General features: G+C 45.9%; 1 non-coding gene across 1 annotated transcript; it reads left to right on the top strand.

Annotated features, from left to right (window-relative positions):
* Nucleotides 1-1,588: 1,588 nt before the first annotated feature.
* On the top strand, nt 1,589-1,665 carry Trnat-ugu. The gene has a single exon. It is a non-coding gene; the product is annotated as a tRNA-Thr (tRNA).
* The last annotated feature ends 4,313 nt before the right edge of the window (nt 1,666-5,978 follow it).

The following is a 5,978-nucleotide window of genomic DNA, read 5'->3' on the forward strand; positions in this document are numbered from 1 at the left end:
CCGTCAACTGCACATACGGTTCACGTCCACGCTGTCGCGGCATGCTACCAGTGTTAAAGACTGCGATGGAGCTCCGTATGCCACGGCAAACTGGCTGACACTGACGGCGGCGGTGCACAAATGCTGCGCAGCTAGCGCCATTCGACGGTCAACACCGCGGTTCCTGGTGTGTCCGCTGTGCCGTGCGTGTGATCATTGCTTGTACAGCCCTCTCGCAGTGTCCGGAGCAAGTATGGTGGGTCGGCCACCCCTGTGTCAATGTGTTCTTTTTTCCATTTCCAGGAGTGTAGTTACAAGACTAACGAGAAAAAGGAAAAGGGGCGAAATGTTTGAGAGATTTATCGTGAGGTGTGATATGACGAAACAGAAGATATACTGAATGGAATTGGAAAACAAAGTTTCGAAGTTCGGGTAGTAGCAAGCGGCCACAGGTCAGTGCCGACAATCTGATCGCCGAATCATCGTGAGTAAAAGTTTCAACTATAAATGAAGTTCTCTGCAAAGCTGCTCTGAAACAGAATCAGTCTTCTCCTTCACATTTATAAAGCAAGCGACTATTAACGATTTTACAGCAGATTTCTGAAATGTTTTAAGGAGAGCGACCATCATGCTACTCGAAATTATTAAACGTTCGCATTAGTGCTTGTATTCTCCTCGTGCAGTGGTATCAGGTCATATCGCATCGGTAGATAACGCTAATACCTTGAATAGCGATTAACTAATCAGGTAAACGCTTATCGAGTTCTGAAACCTCTCACTGCGCACGGCGCACTCTGTCCAGAATGCACAAGGCCCCACACGGCGTCAACAAAAGTCTCATGGCATGTTTACATAAACTCTGGTGAGGCCTTGAACGAAGCTAACTAAACCGAGAAAAGCAATCGATCATGAATCAATGCACCGCCATAGTCATCAGCCGTTTGACATGACACTGCCGTGTACTGGTCTCACTCAGAGCATGGATCCTTTAATGTTATGTACTCAACTTCCATTTTTTCGAAAAATATTTATTAATGGTTATCTTACAATCTTTCAACATAATATAGGCATACACACATCAAATAGCACACAGAAATATCTTTTGCTATCGACATATTCATGTTTTGTTATCATAATAGTTAGCATTTTTTTTTTCTTTTGGAGACCAGAGCCACAGCATCGTCGCTGCCGGCAGTTTGATTCTCATCATCATCATAATTAGCATCAGCAGCTTCTTCTTCTAAGTTTTACTATTGTTATTATTATCTTGTATACTTCACTGACCTCATGTGGGTATGTAAAAGAATAAGGTTACTTCTTGTGCTGAAAACCACAGATATTATAGTCCACTCTCATGCAGATCAAACCCAATCTTCATATAGTTAAGGCTGACTGCCCATTGGCCTTCTTCTTCTGTGCGGATGCACATGCATTACCCGAACTCTTACGGGACTCGGTAAGCTTGTCTGCCGCGAGTAATGAGTGTCAATGAGTGTAATAGGCAGGGGCACTACGAATGTAGTGTGCGGACATTAAGCTGGGAATGTGGGTTTCACGGGGAGCGTGCAAGGGATAAGTCCCTGCAGTCGCTCTATCCTCTGAGCCCTCAGTGCTCAGTGGCTCAGTTGGATAGAGCGTCTGCCATGTAAGCAGGAGATCCCGGGTTCGAGCCCCGGTCGGAGCACACACTTTAAACTGTTCTCGTTGATGTATATCAAAGCCTGTCGGCAGCTTAGGGTCCTGATTGAATTATCATTTCATTCTAGAGAGCTGCATGGTCACCAATGGTATTTGTTCGTTCGGGCATGTCCGATACCATCTTCATATAGTTAAGGCTAACTGGCCATTGACCTCCTTCTTCTGTGCTGGATGCACACGCATTGCCCGAACTCTTAAAGGACTCGGTAACATTGTCTGCCGCGAGTAATGAGTGTAATGGGCAGGGGTACTACGAATGTAATATGTGGATATTAAGTTGGGAATGTGGGTCTCACGTGGAGCGTGTAAGGGATACGTCCCTGCAGTTGCGGTATCCTGTGTGCCACCGGTGGCTCAGATGGATACAGCATCTGGTATATGAGCAGGCGATCCCGGGTTCGAGATTCCTTGTCGGGGCACACATTTTCAACTGTCCCTATTGATGTATATCAACGTCTGTCGGCAGCTTAGGGTCTTGATTCAGTTATCATTTCAATGCTCGGTATGTCAAGCAAAATAAATCTTCTTCAATCACAGGAGATTAAAACACACTGAAGACAGAAGATTGCAGCACCAAGGTGGAGTTGTGCTACGTAAACGAAAGTTGATAGGCGTCTTTCTACATCTACAACATGACGTTTATTCAGATTTCGTTTCAGTCGCGTAAGAGTGGCGCTAGTAGCCCGACTATGAGGATGCAAACCAGGTTTGATTTAAATGCACGCTGTTACGGACGTGAACACTACTTACTTTTGCGATTAGACGTGGTGACTGAGGCTAGTCAAGAATGCTTGTAAGTCGACAAAGGCGCCATATCAACACCTCAGTGAACGGGGTCATGTAAAAGGGCTACGGGAAGCTAGACGTTCCTTCTGCGATACTGCAGCAAGACTCTTCAGGAATGTAGCCGCTGTACATAACTGCTGTCAGCGGCGGTCACGATAATGCACGGTCGCAAGAAGACCGGGCTCTGGATGCCCATGTGACGCAATCGAGAGGGAAGACCATCACGTTCGGCGTATGGCTCTGGAATATCGTACATCATCTGCAGCAGCCATTTAAGCAGCAGTTGGCGCTACAGTGATATAACGAACTGTTTCAAATCGGTTATTTGAAGGACAGCTCCGAGCCAGAAGCCCTATCGCACACATTCCACCGACCCGAAACAACCACCATTTGCGACATCAGTGGTGTCAAGCGAGAGCTCATTGGAGAGCAGGGTGAACGCCTGTTGTGTTTTCTGATGAAAGCTGGTTCTGCCTCGGTGCCAGTGATGAACGTGTCTTGCTTATAAGGAGGCCAGTTGAGGACCTGCAACCAACCTGTATGCGTGCTAGATGCACTCGACCTAACCTGGAGTTATGGTCTGGGGTGCGATCGCGTATAACAGCAGGAGCGCTCTAGTCGTTTTCCCACACACCCGGGCTGCAAGTCTGTGCGTCAGTCTGGATATTTGAGCTATTGTGCTGCCATTACAGGGGGTATTTTCCAACAGGATAACGCTCGCCCACATACCGCTGTTGTAACCCTACATGCTCTAGAATATCGACATATTGCTTTGGTCTGCTCGATCACCAGATGTGTCTCCAACTGTGCACATACGGGACATCATCGGATAACGACTCAAATGTCATCTACAAACACCATTAACCGTCCCATCACTGACCGACCATGTGCAACAGGCATGGAACTTAATCCCACATACTGACGCACGGCACCTGTACAACACAATGCATGCACATCTGCATGCTTACGTTCAACATTCTGGCTGTTATACCGGTTATTATTGTACCAGGATTTTACATTTGCAATGGCTAATCTCACGCTTACATTAAGCTATGGCCTTGCAATGTTAATCACTTAAACATGTTACCCAGACAAATGTATTCCCGAAATTTCATTAGACAACCTTAATTAATTGTTGGTGTTGCGGCTTCTTTTCCGTCATTGTATTACACGCGTAAATAAAAGTTTTATGCTTCGTCTCTAGTTTCCTGCAGGTATTCACGGTTTTCTAGTTATCCCTTGGAACCCAGCAGACAACCACCTTTATTCATCTGCGTTCCTACATGTCCCGATGGCTTCCATTTCATTTTCGTTACGGTCGTAATTACGTCTTCCACTCCGCTCTGTTCCTTGACCCATTGTTTTGTATTCCTACATCTAAAGTATTTACGAGGGCTATCCACAAAGTACATTACGTTTTAGAATTAAAAATAAATAAAGTATTGGAAATTTTTTTATTATATACAGATGAAAGCCGCACTTAAATACTACTTTTCTACATAGTTGCCATTTAAATTAAGGCAGTTATCGTAGCGATGGACGAGCTTGGAAATTCCTTCGTCGTAAAATTCGGCCGCCTGCGCCTTCAACCACGTGGTTACCTTTCTTGAAGCTGTGCGTCGTCATCAAAACGCTGCATAGCCAACCACTTCTTCATTGCTGGGAATAAGTGGAAGTCGCTCGGTGCCAGGTCGGGACTGTACGGCGGATGAGGAAACAACTCCCACTTAAAAGATTCGAGAACTTCACGAGTGGCATTTGCCGTGTGGGCCCAGGCGTTGTCGTGAATCAGCAAGATCTTTGAGCCCAACTTTCCCCTGCGCTTGTTTTGTATTGCTCTTCTGAGGTTGTGCAGAGTTTGGCAATACCTTTGAGAGTTTATTGTAGTGCCTCTTTCCAGGAAATCCACAAAAATCACACCTTTTCTGTCCCAAAAGACAGTCATTAGGTGGTTGAAGGCGCAGGCGGCCGAATTTTACGACGAGGGAATTTCCAAGCTCGTCCATCGCTACGATAAGTGCCTTAACTTAAATGGCAACTATGTAGAAAAGTAGTGTTTAAGTGTGGCTTTCATCTGTATATAATAAAAAAAATTTCCAATACTTTATTTATTTTTAATTCCAAAACGTAATGTGCTTTGTGGACAGCACTCGTAACAATATGCACGTCACTATTGTTCAATGAGGAGACCTACGTTATTGAACGGTTTTTTGAACCTTTGCTGTTCATGTTTTATCTTAGTGACCCTGCAGTCGGTATTAACAATAAGCTTAGACTTCTCGCAGATAATGCAGTTATCTGATGCAGCTATCCGATAAAATGCTGCACGTATATCCAGTGAGATCTTGATAAGATTTCAAAGTAGTGCCGACTTCCTTTAAATGTTCCAAAATGTAATACTGCGCATTACAAAACGCAGAAACGAAGTATCCTATAACTGCAATGTCAGTGAGCCAGAACTGGAATCAGCCAGCTCATGCAAATACCTTGCTGTAATAATCTGTGGAGTGATGAGCCAATCTCGGTGGTAGGTAAAGCAGCTGGCACATTTCGGTTCACTGGTAGAAGCGTGTGAAGATGCAACCAGCTTAGAGAGGAGGCGTGGGACCCATTCTGGATGATGATGATGATGATGATGTTTGGTTTGTGGGGCGCTCAACTGCGCGGTCATCAGTGCCCGTACAAAGTCCCAATTTTTTTCACAGTCCAATTTTTTTTTCACAGTCCAATCAAGCCACTGTCACGAACGATGAGGATGATGATGAAATGATGAGAGCAACACAAACACGCAGCCCCCGGGCAGAGAAAATCCCCAACCCGGCCGGGAATCGAAACCTGGACCCCGTGATCTAGAGCTAGCAACGCTAGCCACTACACCACAAGCTGCGGACCCCATTCTGGAATATTGCTCAAGTGTGAAGAACACAGTCCCGGCCAACACCAGTCTCTTGTACGGATTTCAACTCGACGGTCAAGAAAGCTGATTAAGACGAGTGAAATTCTGAATGGCACGTATCCCAGCAACCGCCTGGCGGCCGTACAACCGAACGTCCCTTCACGGCCATGGTTCACCTCGACGAAGCTTAGGAGACGTCATGTGACCTCTCCTTCCGCATGGGGCTGGGGCACAGGTGTTACTCTCCCACCTCTACCGGCTGACGACACCGCTTCTAGATACTGTGATCGGGACACAATAACGGCGGCGGATCTGAACCGTCATACTGTCGTGTACCAAGTCCTCCGTCGTACCTAGGGGTGCTGTACAAGCAATTGTCTTGAAGGGTGCCCCCTTCCTAAGACTGTAAGTGCTTCATTTCACTGGTTCGACATATATAGGTATTATTTGCTCGTGGACTGTTTAACAGACGCGGAATTCCAGCTTTGATGCAAAAGTTGTCCTCCCATGGAACCAGATCGCTTCGAAAACTGGGACGCCTGTTTGTGTTTTTTCTTTGTATTATGAACTTACGAGGGTGGTCTGAAAAGTTCTCGGAACGGAATAGAAAAAAGTACTT

The sequence above is a fragment of the Schistocerca piceifrons genome, chromosome 3 (assembly GCF_021461385.2).
Source record: "Schistocerca piceifrons isolate TAMUIC-IGC-003096 chromosome 3, iqSchPice1.1, whole genome shotgun sequence".
In the NCBI taxonomy this organism is placed as follows: Eukaryota; Metazoa; Arthropoda; class Insecta; order Orthoptera; family Acrididae; genus Schistocerca; species Schistocerca piceifrons.